We start from the raw sequence: 15629 nt of genomic DNA on the forward strand, positions 1-15629 counted from the left end.
ATATACACACTGCCCCCACACACTTCCCCCCCATATATACACACTGCCCACCCATATATACACACTGCCCAACCATATACATACACTGCCCACCCATATACATACACTGCCCCCCCATATACATGCACTGCCCACCCATATACATACACTGCCCACATATATATATATATATATATATATATATATACACACACACATACACTGCCCACTTATATACATACACTGCCCACCCATATACATACACTGCCCACCCATATACACACACTGCCCACCCATATACATACACTGCCCCCCATATACATACACTGCCCCCCATATACATACACTGCCCCCCATATACATACACTGCCCCCCATATACATACACTGCCCCCATATACATACACTGCCCCCATATACATACACTGCCCCCCATATACATACACTGCCCCCCATATACATACACTGCCCCCCATATACATACACTGCCCACCCATATGCACACACTGCCCACCCATATATATACATACACTGCCCCATATACACACACTGCCCACCCATATGCACACACTGCCCACCCATATACACACACTGCCCACCCATATACACACACTGCCCACCCATATACACACACTGCCCACCCATATGCACACACTGCCCACCCATATGCACACACTGCCCACCCATATACATACACTGCCCACCCATATACATACACTGCCCCCATATACATACACTGCCCCCATATACATACACTGCCCACCCATATGCACACACTGCCCACCCATATATATACATACACTGCCCCATATACACACACTGCCCACCCATATACACACACTGCCCACCCATATGCACACACTGCCCACCCATATGCACACACTGCCCACCCATATGCACACACTGCCCACCCATATGCACACACTGCGCACCCATATACACACACTGCCCCCCCCATATACATACACTGCCCCCCCCATATACATACACTGCCCCCCCATATACATACACTGCCCCCCATATACATACACTGCCCCCCCATATACATACACTGCCCCCCCATATACATACACTGCCCCCCCATATACATACACTGCCCCCCCATATACATACACTGCCCCCCCATATACATACACTGCCCCCCATATACATACACTGCCCCCCATATACATACACTGCCCCCCATATACATACACTGCCCCCCATATACATACACTGCCCCCCATATACATACACTGCCCACCCATATACACACACTGCCCCTCATATACACACACTGCCCACCCATATATACACACTGCCCACCCATATATACACACTGCCCACCCATATATACACACTGCCCACCCATATATACACACTGCCCACCCATATATACACACTGCCCACCCATATACACACACTGCCCACCCATATACACACACTGCCCACCCATATACACACACTGCCCACCCATATACACACACTGCCCACCCATATACATACACTGCCCACCCATATACATACACTGCCCACCCATATACATACACTGCCCACCCATATACACACACTGCCCACCCATATACACACACTGCCACCCCATATACACACACTGCCACCCCATATACATACACTGCCCACATATATATATATATACACATACACTGCCCACCCATATATATATATATATATATATATATATATATATTCTGCCCACCCATATATACACGTGTGTGTGTGTGTATATATATATATATACACACATATATATATATTCTGCCCACCCGTATATACACGTGTGTGTGTGTGTGTGTGTGTGTGTGTGTGTGTGTATATATATATATATATATATATATATATATATATATATATATATATATATACACAAATACACTGCCCACCCATATATATATATGTGTGTGTGTGTATATATACACACTGCCCACCGCAGTGGCGGATCCAGAGCCTGATCTCGGGAGGGGCACTTGTAGATTATTTAAAAAAAATAATCCTAGCACAATAACCACTACAGCTCAGTGTAGTAGTTATGGTGCCAGTAGTGCCAGGATCCCACCCCGGAGTAAGTAGTCATACCGTTTAAGAACAGTTTGACAACTTACCTGGGGTCTGCTGGGATATAGGGCATAGGAGAAGTGGTGTGTGTTAGGGGTGAAGTGTGTGTGAAAGGTGCAGTGTGTGTGTGAGTGGTGAAGTGAGTGTGAGTGCGTAAGGGTGGCAGTGTGTGTGTTAGGGGGCAGTGTGTGTATGGGGGCACTGTATGTCTGTGTGGGGCAGTGTGTGTATGGGGGGGCACTGTATGTCTGTGTGGGGCAGTGTGTGTATGGGGGGCACTGTGTGTATGGGGGGGTCGTGTGTGTGTGTTTGGGGCAATGTGTGTATGGGGGGGCAGCAGGGTGTGTAGGGCACTGTGTGTGTATAGGTGTGCAGTGTGTGCGGGGCAGTATGTGTATGGGGCAGTGTTTGTGGGGCAGTGTGTATGGGGACAGTGTTTGTGGGACAGTGTTGTATGGGGACAGTGTTTGTGGGGCAGTGTGTGTATGGAGGCAGTGTTTGTGGGGGCAGTGTGTGTATGGGGTCAGTGTGTGTAGTGTTTGTATGTGGGGCAGTGTTTGTGGGTCAGTGTGTGTATGGGGTCAGTGTGTGTAAGGGGGAAGTGTGTGTATGGGGCAGTGTTTGTGGGGCAGTGTGTGTGTGGGACAGTGTGTATATGGGGACAGTGTGTGTATGGGGACAGTGTGTATATGGGGGCAGTGTGTGTATGGGGGCAGTGTGTGTATGGGGGCAGTGTTTGTGTGTATGGGGGCAGTGTTTGTGTGTATGGGGGCAGTGTTTGTGTGTATGGGGGCAGTGTGTGTATGTATGGGGGCAGTGTGTGTATGTATGGGGGCAGTGTGTGTATGTATGGGGGCAGTGTGTGTATGGGGGCAGTGTGTGTATGGGGGCAGTGTGTGTATGGGGGCAGTGTGTGTATGGGGTCAGTGTGTGTATGGGGTCAATGTGTGTAGTGTGTGTATGGGGTCAGTGTGTGTATGGGGTCAGTGTGTGTAGTGTGTATGGGGACAGTGTGTATATGGGGACAGTGTGTATATAGGGACAGTGTGTGTATGGGGACAGTGTGTGTATGGGGACAGTGTGTGTATGGGGACAGTGTGTGTATGGGGGCAGTGTTTGTGTGTATGGGGCAGTGTTTGTGTGTATGGGGGCAGTGTTTGTGTGTATGGGGGCAGTGTTTGTGTGTATGGGGGCAGTGTTTGTGTGTATGGGGTCAGTGTGTGTATGTATGGGGTCAGTGTGTGTAGTGTGTGTATGGGGTCAGTGTGTGTATGGGGTCAGTGTGTGTGTGTGGTGTGTGTATGGGGTCAGTGTGTGTATGGGGTCAGTGTGTGTAGTGTGTGTATGGGGTCAGTGTGTGTATGGGGTCAGTGTGTGTAGTGTGTGTATGGGGTCAGTGTGTGTATGGGGTCAGTGTGTGTAGTGTGTGTATGGGGTCAGTGTTTATATGGGGACAGTGTGTGTATGGGGACAGTGTGTATATGGGGACAGTGTGTATATGGGGACAGTGTGTGTATGGGGACAGTGTGTGTAGTGTGTGTATGGGGACAGTGTGTGTAGTGTGTGTATGGGGACAGTGTGTGTAGTGTGTGTATGGAGACAGTGTGTGTATTGTGTGTATGGGGACAGTGTGTGTAGTGTGTGTATGGGGTCAGTGTGTGTATGGGGTCAGTGTGTGTATGGGGTCAGTGTGTGTATGGGGTCAGTGTGTGTATGGGGTCAGTGTGTGTATGGGGTCAGTGTATGTTGGGCAATGTGTATGGGGGCAGTGTATGTGGGGCAGTGTGTATGGGGTCAGTGTGTGTATGGGGGCAGTGTATGTTGGGCAGTGTGTATGGGGGCAGTGTGTATGGGGGAGGGGAGGAGGGATAAAAAAATGTATTTAATAAAATATATTATGTCCCCCCTCCCTTCTTACCTTTATTGAGGAGGAGGGGGGACATTTCTGGATCCCTGGTGGTCCCAGTGGGGAATCCCTGGTGGTCCAGTGGTTCCAGTGAACTCTAGCCCGCGCTCCAGGGCTAGAGTTCACTCTCGCGAGATTTGGAGCGTTGCCGTGGTAACCGCGGCAACGCTCCAAATCTCGCGAGAGGAGGACCCGGAGGAGCTGCTGGTAACAGCTCCCGGGTCCTCTCTCCCTCCCCTGCCGGTCGGCTGTCAGTAATGTGCCTGCGGACCGGGGAGGGAGATCACTGATCACTGATCTCCCTCCCGGTCTGCAGGCACAATGCAGGGCTGGCACTTGGGCAATGTCAGCCCTGCACTAGCCGGCAGGGGAGAATCTCGGGGGGGGGCAATTGCCCCGTTGCCCCCCCCCTGGATCCGCCAATGGCCCACCGTTATACACACACACACACACTGCATACACTGCCCACCCATATACACACATTGCCCAACACACACATACACTGCCAACACACACACACACACACAGCCACACATACATTGCCCCCATACACGCATTGCCCCACACACCCTACACATTCACTCACTACACCCCCCCCCCCCCACACACACACACACACACTGAACCTTTCACACAAACTGCACCACTCACACACACCACTGCTCCTATGCCCTACTACAGCCTCATATCCCAGCAGACCCCAGGTAAGTTGTCAAACTGTTCTTAAACAGGTTAACCCCTTCAGCCCAGCAGGTTGGGGGAACCTAATGACCCTATTGTGCCAGAAAAACGACTTTGTTTTCCTGGCACTATAGTGCTCCTTTAATATTTTGTCCGGGGGCCCAGAAGGCTGTCAGTCCATCCCTGACTATATTTCCCCTGATGCATTGCCAGCATTATGGGAGATGCTATCCATTCCCCAGGCCACCACAGGGAGGTTTATACAGGTGTAATTTTAGTTGCAATTTAGTGAAGCAGATAAACTGTATATTCGCTAATTAGATGAACCTAGGTATTCATCAATTACCACAAGAAAGCAATTAAAATAGTATACAAGACAACAATGTGTCATTTTGATGCCACAAGCCCCTGACGAAGTCTGAATAGACGAAACGCGTAGGGTGGCAAGCTTTATTTTACTATTTATTTATTTTTTTTACTGTGCAATTTCTTCATCTCGGATGTCTTTGGGACTGTCTGATGATAAAATCGTTCCTTTGATGGAAGACATCGATGTTTGATTTGAAGTGCCTTTTTACTACCATAATTTTTACCCGTTTCTACACTGAGAAGCGAAGAAATATTTGAAGAGGACCAACTATACCCTGCCTACTTTTTACGTTTGTTTGTGAGTGTGTTTTTTAGCTTTTTATACACGGATTTTTTTATTTTCAGTCTGCACTATTGGTCTCCCTTTTGTACTTTTTTTAGGTTGTGCTTTTTAGTGTTTTATATTTTCGATATCAGAGACATTGAGGAGTCTCTTGCACCTCCTGAATTGGGGTATTTATATTTTATATATTTCTTTTTCCCCGTTTGATAGCCACAAGGGTTTTTTTGCAATTTTTGCAAATCACTTTATTGTCATATATATGTTGTGCTGATTTTACTAATGTAGCTCCTATAAGGTAGTAGAGGATTTGCCTGAGCACATTTAATTGTCTACTAAATTTTGTCATGAAAATGTTTCTCTCATTATTCTCCATTGCCATCATGTCACCATCTGTGCTACACCAGCCCTTTTAATAAATGAACCTGGAACTTCCTGGAACCCTTGTTGCAATTCTTCGGCACCTCATTATATACTAGCCACCCACTTGCTATTCATAGCCACAACAAGCTCTATCACCCATCCAGTTGGCTATGAATGACATTTCAGTTACAGTGTCACTGTAGCTTGGCTGTCCCTCACAGGAGCATGTGCGTAATTCTGAGATACATCAGATTTATCGGTTTGCAGGAAATTATAATAATTATGTTTAGAGATGGTATCAGGGAGGGTCTCCAATTCTAAATGTTAGGACATACCGTGTGATTATTGGGGCAGCACCATGCCCTCCTGCTTTGCAGAAATAGCTTGGGCCCTTTATCATTAGTGAGGTATTTGATACAGGATGACAAAGCAGACTGGTACAATTACAAACATCTAATTATTGGACGGTGCTGCGTTCCATAACACATTATAATAGCACAGTTCTTAAATAAATTACAGTGAGAAAGTAACATTGAGTAGGTTGCTCATTTTAAAATAATTCCCAATGAAGAAGCATTGAAGCTGTTAACTCCCAGGCTTCCATATAGGTACATACTTTTTTAGGTAGATATGTTATATCAAAATAAACTACAAGGGCTCTCTGAGACCCATAATTCCTTTCAACCCCACTATCAAAAAGTATTGCACACGCATATAAGCTAAATACTGTTTGATCCATACATTTTCTAGCAATCTGACTTGGTGATGCACACAACATAATTTGTGGTACAGACTGGGTTGTCTCAGGTTAGCCTGGGCTATATGCTCTCTACAGGGTACAGACCCTTAGGACACTTCTTGCCAGTTGCACTCACTTAAGGTATATTTGGCATGTAAGCAAATTTCTGGGGAAAATAAAGAATTCACTTTGTAATGGGTAACAATGTGTAGGGTGCTACAACCTGTACCTAGAATGCCCATTTACTTAGAGAAGCTTACGAAAGACGCATATTGGTGATGATTCACTGATTTCAATATAGCCCTGCAAAAATACACTTTCTATAAGTGGCCTTTTTTACAAAATGTGAAATATACTTTTTCACAACTGTAAGATTCATAATTCTGCGTCATACCATTAATGACATGAAAAATGAAAATAAGATATTTTGTGCTGTTCAAATTGTTTAAATGACTAACCACTTCAGAACACCCTATTGTCAGAGAATTATTCCATTAAGGCTATCTTGGGCCTGATTTGGAAATTCTATCAGATTACTATCAGAAAGGGAAATGTTTACATTTCACAAACTGCAGGGGAAGCATCTAGGCACCTAGACCATTACATTAAGACAAAAGAAAAAGGTTACCTGCACTTTCTCCTAAATCCCTATGTAGGAGAGTGCGCAGGTAACTTTTTCTTTGGTTTTTACTGTATGTATTGGGGCTGATGTGTGCTGTGGTCGTTGTGATGGGAGTGAGCGCAGGACTTGTTTTTTTGCATTATATTAAGACGTATTGTTTTTGTGCTTAGAGTGTCCCCTTTAATGTACCCTTTCTGTTATAGGAGAGGTCATTTTTAGCACCTTAGGATTTTGAAGAAATAAAAATGTTCAGATATTGATTGATGTTTCAATCTTAAAAGAAGTGTGGATATTATTGGCAACTGTAATTAACTGAACTGCCTTTTTTAATATATTACTTTAGTGTATATATAGTGATTTTAAAACAGTGGCAATCTAGGCCAGCTATGCAGCTATGCAGCTATGTTAGCTATTTGATTTATTCACACAGAGCATATGCCTGGAGAGTCCACCTAAATACAGGTCATTCTATTATATATTGTATCTATACGTATTCTGGGTGATTCCGCTTCTTTGTATATGTATATATTAACTCCTATAGTGGCTGAGGTCGGTTGGGGAGGAGAGAAGGCAGCCTGAGCCAGCGCCGAGGGACATCGGTGCTGGACCCAGTTAAGTGACAGAAGGGTTATTTAACCCCTTCTGCACCATGGGGGGGAGCCTTGATAAAGGGGGAAGCGATAGTAACAGGAAAACAAGTTTGTTTTCCTGGCGCTATAGTTGCCCTTTAACCCCTTAAGGATGGCGGGCATTCTATGCCGTTTTTGGGGGGGCTGTCCTAAACCCCGGTCATGGGGGTAATTTTCATTCCTGGGCTACCATTTGGTCTCAAAGGCAACGTAACCAGTCTGCCGAATTTTAATGTGTATAAACTGAAAAAATGTAATGTTCTATATTTTACCCTGTAACTTTCCAAAACACCATAAAACCTGTTACTGTTTTACCCGTGAGACATCACTGAATACAAATATGTGTATTTTATTGAAGTAACAGCTAACAGTAATGTGACATTCACAGTTAAAATGTCATGCAGAACTAAAAAAAATGTAATTTCTTATTTTATTAAATATTTTTTTATATTTTATTCATATTAAATTATGCTTAATGCTTAATATACAAATATTTGATGTGACATGAAAGCCCTGTTTCTCATGAACAAAATTATATATAATAAGCGTGGGTGCACATAATATGAAAGAGGAGAATTACGCCTGAACAGACATATAGCGCAAATTGAAGGTTTTGTTTACCTTTTTGATTTGATCACAACTTGTACAATTGGCTCTGTCCTTAAGGGGTTAATAGTTAAATATTTATTTATTAAGTTATTTGATATTCAAACATATTTAATTCAATACTGTAATCCATTATCTAATACATCCATTTACAACCAAGTCTCTATGCTGCCACCTAGTGACCTTTAAGTAAACTGTAAGATGAAGTGCAGTTACTATATGATTCATTAAAGGACCACTATAGTGCCAGGAAAACATACTCGTTTTCCTGGCACTATAGTGCCATGAGGGTGCCCCCACCCTTTTGGGTCCCCCTCCCGCCGGGCTCTAGGGGGTGGAAGGGGTTAAATTTACCTCTTTTTCCAGCGCCGGGTGGGGGACTCTCCTCCTCCTTCTCGTCGTCATCGGCTGAATGCGCATGCGCGGCAAGAGCCGTGCGCGCATTCAGCCAGTCCACAGGAAAGCGCCTCTAGCAGCTGTCAATGAGACGGCCACTAGAGGCTGGATTAACCCTATTATAAACATAGCAGTTTCTCTGAAACTGCTATGTTTATAGAAGAAAGGGTTAACCCTAGAGGGACCAGGCACCCAGACCACTTTATTAAGCTAAAGTGGTCTGGGTGCCTATAGTGGTCCTTTAATTTTTTAATATGATTTAAAATATAAAAAAAATGTCCTCTTTCGAGATAAAGTCTGATATGAATCTTTTCACCGTACTGCTTCAGTGATATAAGTAGACAATGAACTACAAATGTCATGCTCTGATTGGCTGCTGGCGTCACGTGATCACTGCAGCCATGTTTTATCATCAGTAATTGTCACTGTGAGTTTGAAACATGTAATGTCATTCCAAGATGGTGGCCTCCATGCTGTAAAAATGATCGATCTTTAGCTAAACTTACTATTGCCTGCATAGATTCAAAAAAGATTAATCCATTTGCATTACTCACTAAAAATGATTTATGGAAGGAAAGTTTCAGGAGACAGCGCTTATTTTAATGTACTTTCAGCAATCATTCAGACTGCAGCAAGAACACACATATTTGAATCTCTGTCCCTTTCTTATCTACATTTACAGCACTCTAATGAACATATGAGACACGTAAGCTGCCACCTTTTAGGAAATTGGAGTAATGGCCCTTTAAATGTAAAATCTAATTGTGATTGGGAAACGAAGAAAAGGCGCCTAGTGTTAAACCTCCTGGGAGTCCTACGTACTTCCTAATCTAAGAGGAGTATACTTCATGATGACCATGATAGTAAAATGGCTGGACATATGGGAGTGTCCAAGTATTGAATTGATTTAATTGAACTATTGAATTAATTTCCAGACAATGTTGGTGGCCGTCCCTCAGGAAGGATGTTAAAGCCTATGTATTGTCTTGTAATATATGTTCACAATCAAAACCCTCTCATCGAGCACCATGTGGCCTTCTGCATTCCCTTCCTGAACCACCTGTTCCATGGTCACAACTGTCTATGGGTTTTATAGTAGACCTACCTCCTTCTAAGGGTTTTACGGTTATTCTGGTTGTGGTAGACCGCTTTTCTAAGATGGAACACTTCATACCACTGAAGAAGTTACCATCTTCTGCTGAATTAGCATGCATATTCATTAAAAAAATAATACGACTTCACGGCATGCCAGATGTCATCGTATCAGATATGGGTTCAAAATGTATCTTGATGTTTTAGAGGGGCTTTTGCAAGGAAATGGGTATTGAACTTGCCCTTTCTTCTGCCTATCAACTACAATCTAATGGTGCTGTGGAATGGACTAATCAAAGCCTTGAGCAATATCTCCGCTGTTTTACGTCTCAACTCCAAGACAACTGGGCAGACCTTCTTCCCTGGGCTGAATTTGCCAGAAATAATGCCAAACATTCTGCCTGTGGCCACAGTCTTTTCTTTGTCACATATGGTTGTCATCCAAATTTGCTCTCAGCTGCATTCTCTTACAAGGGAATGCCTATTCTGGATGAACATTTGTCTACCGTACGTGATACATGGAAAAAGGTCCAAGCCATCCTGGAGAAGACCATGCCCACTCAGAAAACTTTTGCTGATAGACGATCGTAGAGCTGCACCTTCTTATCACACGGGTGATAAAGTATGGTTATCCACAGGAAATATCCGTTTACATGTTCCATCTATAAAACTTGCCCCAAGATTTATCGGCCCCTACAAAGTTTTACGGAAAATTAATCTTGTTTCTTATGCTTTAGAATTGCCGAAAAACTTCCGTCTATCCGTCTTCCACACCTCACTCCTGAAACCACTGGTTTGTAACAGGCATTCCAGGTTTCTTTCTCGTCTTCCTCCTGTTTTGGTCCATGGTCAGGAGAAGTACGAGATCCAACACATTCTTGATTCTCATTTCTCTCGTGGGTCCCTTTAATACTTGGTCCATTGGAAGGGTTATGGTCCCGAGGAACGCTCGTGGGTTCCTGCCTCTGAGGTTCATGCACGTAGGCTCCTTCGTGCATTCTATGTGAGGTTTCCTTTTAGCCCTTCTGGTGTTCCTCCGGTGGGCGTTCCTGCAGGGGGGGGTTCTGTCATACCACCTCCAGGCCGCGCTGCTCCGGCCCCGCCATCCGTCTTGTCCCTCCACTTCCGCAGTGTGCAGACGTCCGGCCAACATTGTCCGCTCAGTTGCGCGTGCATGCGCACGAGTGCACACTATTACAATCTAGGTGGCGTGCGCCTTGTCTCCGGCTTCTTAAAGGGGAAGTACCATTTTTACCATTGAACTGGCACTTTAGTTATATCTATTTAATTACTGCCCTATTAGGTTCCCTAGCCTATCAGCTCTCACTTAGCCCTATTTCTACCTCCCTCTTTCATCACTTCCTTGCCCTGTCATGGTCTTTTGTAGCCAGAGAGTGCGTTCGGTTGGTTTGTCTTTTCTGATATCTGACGTCAGCTTGTTTCCTGGTTATCCGTACTTCTGGAATTCTTGACCCTTGGCTTTGTTCTTAGTTTTTTCTTACGTCTCCTATCTGGATCTTGGCTCATCTGACCATTCTGTTCTCATCTCTGTACTTTTGCATGTTAAGTCCGGCCATTCAAAGGATCGGTAATACCTCTGGCTTTGTGTACCTTTTCAGCCCCTTAGTTTGTGTGTTGGGGAGGTTAACCTTGACACTAACCTAGCTGTATAGTCTTTGCATATACTGCTCTGCCACTCATGGCTTGTTGTTTATTTTCTCTATGCATAATATTGCCTCTGTTATAAACTGAGAAAAATTTAAAAAAAAACTAAATAAAGACTGTCTAAAAAAAATCATGTAGGGTGCACTTATATAGGTTTAAAAGAGACATGCATCCATCAAGTTCAGCCTTTCTCACATCTGTTTTTGCTGTTGATCCAAAAGAAGGTAAAAATCAAGTTTGAAGCACTTTAAAATTTGCCAAAAATCCTTCTTGATCATAGAATGACAATCAGATCTTTCCATGGATTAAGAAGCTGGTACCCCACCTATCAAAAATTATAACCCAGACTATTATGCTTTTGCAAATATTCACCCAATTGCTGATTAAACAACGGTACGGACTCTGATAAAACCACCTCCTTAGGCAGGGAATTACACACTACAGAGTTTTAGGTGCAAGTAGAAGTGTTTTTGAATTTTTAAAGCACGGGGCCGAATTTGCCTTTGGGTACATTCTTATTAGCCATAATGGATTACACCTGAATGGAAGAGGATCTTTTATGTTGGGGGAGAGGATGGCTAAAAGATTGGAGGAGGCTTTAAACTAGAAGTAGGCGAGGGTCAGTAAAGGATAAGTGTGGTAGATAGTTTAGAAAGGAGAGGGAATTAAGCTGATAGAGCCAGAAGTTATTAATTACATGTTGTCCAAATAAAGTCCAAGAAACAAATAGTAACTTCAAATGTCTAGTTGCTAATACAAGAAGCTTGTGTAGGAAAATGGGGAAGCTCGAGATAATGGAATGCAAGGAGCAGTGTGATATAATTGGGATTACTGAAACTTGGTGGGATGAAACTCTCTATTGGGCTAATTGTTTAATTGAATATGCATTATATACAAAGGATAGAAAAAAATAAACCTGAATTGAAGCAAAGTGTTGATACAGGTGAAAGCCTTATGGGTAGAAATATGCATACGAGGAAACAGGATTTCCAATATTAGTAGTAAAATGGTACAAGCCCCCAAACATTAATGCTGATGTGGAAGAGCAACCGCTATCTGAAATGACTAAGGCTGCACAACTGGGTAATTACTCAGACATTGATTGGACCAGACGGACTAGTAGTTCAGTTAAGGGAACAATAATTTCATGTCTGAATTAGTAGAAGCACCGTCTAGAAGAGATGATTGTCTGGATCTTGTAATAACTAATCATATGACTTTTATTCAAACATTCAAGTTCGCATTCAAGCAGAACTTGCGGAATAGCAACCATTATATGGTACATTTGAAATTAACGACAAAAAAAAACATTGTACAAAATTGGCTGAACAAAAAAAAAACCCTCTTCATTTCAAAAAGGCTACATTCAATAGGATAAGGGCATCTTTACAACTAATCGACTTGCAGGAATTATTCACTGGCAAAAGCACAGAGGATAATGGAAGGTCTTTAAATTAATTTCACAAAAGTAAATTTTTCAATACATACCTTTATACAACAGGCAAACAAGCAAATTAAAACCAAGGTCAGTCAAATGATAAAAGATAAGAAAAGAGCATTCAAAACATTTGAATCAGAGGGGTTACTTGAAAATGAAAAGATCATAGCCACAGAGAGCAAGACCAACCCCAAAATGTGTTTTTACAGTGTTTAATGTGTTTTAACAGTATGTTAATGCCAAAATGGTTAAGAGTGAAAGTGTTGGCACATTGAAAAGTGAGATGTGTGAGTTAATCAAGGAGGATTAGGACAAGGCAGAAATTCTAAATAACTATTTTTCTTCAATATTTATAAGAAGAATCTATGGCTGTAGATTTGCAAATCCCTGTTAGAAAAGTCTTACAACACACAAGTGCCTCAGGGATGAAATAAGATTGTATTAGTATTGGTATTCCCCCACACGTACTTAGGGAGCTTAGTGTACAAATATCCATATCCCTATTTGTAACTTTTCAGGACTCTTTTCTTTCAGGAATTGTACCAGAGGATTGGAGAAAAGTAGATGTAGTGCCTATATTTAAAAAAAAAAAAAATGTTCAAAAGCTCAACCTGGAAACTACAGACCTGTAAACTTAACATATGTGGAAATTATTTAAAGGTTGTTCACAGATAATATTCAAGAATTAATTTTGAACAAAAATATAATTAACAGGAATCACCATGGGTCATACCATGGCCATACCAAACTAACTTAACTGTGTTCTATGAAGAAGTTAGTAAGACTTTAGATCAAGGTGATCCAGTATATGTGACCTACTTGGATTTTGCTAAAGCATTTGAAAAGTTCCACATAAAAGGTTACTATTAAAACTCAAATCAGACCACATGCCATATCGCTGCTTTACCGGCTACTGCAGACACCGCCAACAAACCAGAACTTTCCGTATTTCCCTCAACACTGGGAACGAGACTTAGGCCACCCTCTGACAATAGAACAATGGACCAACGCCTTTAAGCTGACGCATAAGTCATCAATCGGCACGAAATACCAGGAATCCGGATACAAACTAATCTCTCACTGGTACAAAACCCCAGAGAAACTCGCTTCTATTAGCAACACCTGCGCACCGAAATGCTGGAGATGCGGCAAGGAGCTGGGCACGCTATTCCACATATGGTGGACGTGCACCCAGGTCCAACCATATTGGCAAGAGATACACCGGATCATCTCGGTACTCACGGACGACTCCGTTGAATACACCCCAGAAACCTATCTGCTCCACATGATCCCCATACCGCTGAAGACCTACAAGAAAACCGTCATTCCATATTTGATAAACGCCGCGCGCAGCCTCATCCCGACCTTCTGGAGGTAGAGTTCAGCCCCCTCCACCAAGGATTGGATCACTAGAGTGGAAGACATCAGGAACATAGAGGAAATCATCCTGATGGCAAGGGGAAAGAGCCAAACTTACCAGAAAATCTGGTGCCACTGGACACATTGGCTAACAACAATCTACCCAACCCGGAACGGAAATACACAACTGTAAGCAGCGATAGAATAGCCCCATAGTGGAAACAAGGACACCACATATGGCGGAGCCACCTCCGGATGCCTCCCCGCGTGGGCGGTGGGGGAGAGGGGACCCGGAGCCGACCCACTGACATCCCCCCTCTCCTACTAGATCCCATCCCTTGCCTCCAGACCAGACCCCCTCCTCCTCACCCTCACGCTCTTCCGTCACTCCAGGCTACTGGATGCAATACCCCTCCACTCTGGAGGAACATACCACACACATAGATGGCCCAGGCCGAACAACCACACAGTGGCAAAGACCCCCCCCCCCCCCGAACACAAACCCGACACCACTGGCCCACCCTCCCCGACCCTTCACCTGCCAATGAGCAACCGACATGTCGGAAACAAACAAATGGCTAACACGACAAGACCACAATGTTGCCCAGGGAACCCATACATGCAGCCAACACCACGCAAAAACCTTCTCATCCAACTCCCGAGGGAGGGAAGAAAGGTACCCCCAGACAAGACCACCTAATCCACCAACACCCCACAGGTACGTGACGTACAATACCACCGGTGTACATATAAAACAAGACAGAAGTGAAGTAGTGGGTGGACGGGACCTAGTAGAACTGCCGTAGGCCACTTAGGCCTGGGGGACAACGTAACATCCTAATCCGACCTTGGAATATCAGTTACGCTGGCGCAACCGGGGATACTGGGTACTCTTGTGGATCAGAAATGCAACCCATTCATGCACCCTCATCTTGTTCTATACTGCTTTTCTTTTAATTCTGCTTTTTGCTTTTGGTCTTCAGTTCTATCGCCCTACTGAGAGATACTTTCACTCTTTGAGCCTAATGTAAGTAATTTACTCGTTTCACAATATACATTTCAGACATTTCGTAGGTTCTGTAGCACAGGCCTATGTCTCCCCACCGACAAGCATGTTCAAGCTTTTACTAAACTGCAGCAACTTATAGCACCGCAGTAACTCATCACTAAAATTCAGCCTGTTATTGCTCAACTTGCTTCAGTTTAAAACAGGACACACACTCAAGCCAACGATAAGCCAGTATGCATATACGTGAACGCTGCTGTTTCTTAAGCTTATGTTACACCGTTATGATGTTGAACCACTAATTAAGCAAAATGTGCAAGTCGTACTCATGCCATATTCATAATATACTATGTTTCTAAAAAACGCGCTTGAGAATGCTGTTGTGGCAATTCAAGCACTGCTGTACCTACATGCAGGGCCGGTGCAAGGATTTTTGGGTACATAGGCG

This window comes from Pelobates fuscus, chromosome 13 (assembly GCF_036172605.1).
Source record: "Pelobates fuscus isolate aPelFus1 chromosome 13, aPelFus1.pri, whole genome shotgun sequence".
Taxonomy (NCBI): domain Eukaryota; kingdom Metazoa; phylum Chordata; class Amphibia; order Anura; family Pelobatidae; genus Pelobates; species Pelobates fuscus.